General features: G+C 43.1%; 1 pseudogene; it reads left to right on the top strand.

The window, feature by feature from the left end:
• Window positions 1-213: 213 nt before the first annotated feature.
• On the top strand, window positions 214-2915 carry LOC141134270 (olfactory receptor 1468-like; annotated as a pseudogene).
• Window positions 2916-3273: the final 358 nt, after the last annotated feature.

The raw sequence follows: 3273 nt of genomic DNA, 5'->3' as shown, positions 1-3273 counted from the left end.
TTTCAATCAACCAATTATGTGCAATTAAAAATCATATGTATTTTTTAAATTTTTCTTGAATGTGGTTGGGTATTTACAGTAAACATTAGTATTTGCTATCTTTCATTTTGCAAATTGAAGATACTATTTTTTTGCTGTATTAATAATTTGTTTTTCTCAAAGACCACACATAAAGGTAATGTCACCACATTCTTTTTTTTGGGATTGAACAACATGGCCATATATAATCTTCTGCTTTTCACCTTGGTCCTTATTATATACATTGTGACAATATGTGGAAACTTTTTGATCATCATGTTGGTATATTACAGCAAAACCCTTCATTCTCCCATGTACTTCTTCCTCTCCCAACTTTGTTTATCTGACATCATGCTGACCAGTGACCACAGATATTGCTCCTAACATGTTAAATATTGTTCTGCATGGGCGGACCTCCATATCATTTTCTGGTTGCATATTTCAGTTTTGTTGTTATTCTACAATTGAAACATTTGAATGTTACCACCTGACAGTGATGTCCTATGACCGCTATGTAGCCATCTGCTCTCCTCTGCATTATTCCTCCATTATGAAACAAACACTTTGCATTAAACTAGTTCTTGCATCCTGGCTGTTAAGTTGTTCTGTGGCATTCATTTTTACACTTGACATATGTGAACTAGAATTTTGTGGACCAAATTATATTGACTTTTTATATTGTGATTTAAATCCTCTTATGAAACTTTCCTGTTCAGATACATCCAGAATTCAAATGGAAGCAACCTTGTTGTGCTTTCCTGTGCTAGTACTACCGTTCCTTCTGATAGTGGTTTCATATACTTATATTGTTGTAACTCTTTTAAAGATATCCTCCTTTTCTGGAAGACTGAAATCCTTTTCCACTTGTAGCTCCCATCTCATTGTTGTTTTTCTGTTTTATGGAACCCTAATTGCCACTTATCTGATTCCAAAAGAAGGACAATCACGAACCACCAGTAAGATAATGTCATTGCTGTACACTGTTTTTACTCCCTTTGTAAATCCTTTCATATACAGCTTGAGGAATAAAGATATTAAAGAAATTGTAAACAAATTTATATTAAAGACAAAAGCAAATTATTCAAAACCTTTAATAAAATAAATTCCTTGTTTCAAACCTTGTTAACAAAAGGTAATTGTATTACACTGGATAAAGTAATTTTAATTCACTGTATATCTTTTTAAACTCATATAGAACTTGCAAACACTGGCCATCCAAGACACGACTTCTACCAAAAAACAGCAAAAAGAAGGAGAAAAGGAAGCGCCACCTAAGTGCAGTATAAGAATAAATGGTTCATTCACAAGCTGTTAAAAACACTCACAAAATTCAGAAGAAGTATCGCTCATCATATACACAGAAGGGATGCCACATATCCCTGTGCTGTGGAACCCACCACTGCAATCCGGGAGATGTAGGTAGAAGTGTTGGGGCAAGGACGCCCTGTGTACATCAGGCAGAGAAATGGTGAATTGGGGATCTGGCGCTCCAGGAGGTAATGCCCTTAAAATGGAATGTTGTACATTTGCTGGGATAGCAACATAGTCATAAAAGCCATAAAATGGTCATGGACTGGTCCAAAGGGAACAGGGGTTTAAAAAGAGGCAGCAGCTAGGCACATGTGTGGCAGTTCCTAAGATGGCTGCAGGCTGTTAGAGCTCCGCTCCACCATGGCTCTGAGACAGCCACTGGAGCGATCGGAGCAACCCCCCGAGCACCTTACCGGGCCACACGAACGGGGGAAACCCCCAGGAACACTGCCTTGAAAACTGCAAACGTTCGCAGGAACCTGACGAGCCAGATGACTGCGGCAGGCAGTCAGATCAGCTATGCCAAGATGGTGGCGGCTCCATGAGGCCTGCGCAACATGGAGGAGATGGAGCACTCTATAGCGGACCAGGACACACAGCATCCACAGCCACCACAGTCCCCAGGGACAGACTTTCCGCCCCTGCCCCTGACTGCTTCTCCCTCATCCACAGAGTCCCTCTTGGGCAGTATGGGCTTGGGCCTTCCCTCCACACCTATGATGGACCCTGATACAGGACTGGTATTGTCAGTATCAGAAGCCCACTCTGACATTCCTGTGCCATGCGATTTCCCCTCCATGATGGAGGCCTTCTCCCAGCTCCTCTCCAAGAGCCTGGCACAAAATGCAGCACAAATTACCTCATCCATCCATGCTGACCTGCAACAAATAGGGATGAGGATGGACATAATAGAAAAGAAAGCTGACCAAGCAGTTTCTCGCATCAATCAAAATTCAGCAAGGATTTAAGGCCTGCAAGACCAGCTGGAAACAGCATTTGCCAAAATTGATGACCTCGAAAATAGATCGAGACGCTATAACTTTCACGTTCAAGGTCTCCCTGAATCAGAAAAGGATGTTCATGCCGCAGTGAAGACCCTTTTGTGTAACCTTATACCTGATATCACAGAGCAACAACAGGAGCTAGACAGAGCTTACAGAGCCCTTCAAACCCCCCCGATCAGATGGCCTTCCCAGAGACATCATTGTGAAACCCCATTTCTTCTCCATAAATGAGGAGGTGATGAGAAGATCTAGGGGCTCAGAAAACCTCAAATTGATGAGACACAGGATCCAGATTTTTGCAGACTTGTCGCCATACACTGTGCAAAAAAGGCGCTCTCTCAAACCGCTGCTGCAACTACTGCTTGAAAAAGAGATCACATGTCATTGGTCCTTCCCCCTTCGATTAAACTTTTCCTACAGGAACAAAAATTACAGCTTCTCCTCATTCGCCGAGGGAGAATGGCTGCTCCTGCAACTGGGTTTGATCTCCCAGTACCCTTCTTCATCAGAGACCAGCAGGAGCTCCTCTTCATCCACAAAAAGACCTCCGCCAGCAAGCCGGCTGCTACCCACCGGGCTTAAACAGAGCTCCAAACACACTAAGGAAAATCTCCCCCCGTGATGTGCTGTCCTCCATTTGGATCAGGGACCTGATCCGGAACTTCCCATGGACATTTTTGGTTCAATGGTGACATCCCCGGGCTTTCTTTTACGCCCTCTGCAATGATGCTATATGTCAGTTGGGCCTTATTCCTTTGCAGCAGTTTCCATTCTTCCCATCTCGAATATCGCAGGCTTAGCAACAGCTGACCCTGTGAAATTGCAGGGCTGGGGCAGGGGCAGGAGGCTTTCCCTTAATTTACATATATCTCAAGCTGGATAGTACTCAGAAAAGCTAGGTATTCCTAGGTACTATCACTGGTTGACTCTCTTCTCACTG

Source organism: Aquarana catesbeiana, linkage group LG03 (assembly GCF_042186555.1).
Source record: "Aquarana catesbeiana isolate 2022-GZ linkage group LG03, ASM4218655v1, whole genome shotgun sequence".
Lineage (NCBI taxonomy): Eukaryota > Metazoa > Chordata > Amphibia > Anura > Ranidae > Aquarana > Aquarana catesbeiana.
Note: the sequence above shows the minus strand (reverse complement) of the source record. Positions and strands in the feature narration are given on the sequence as shown.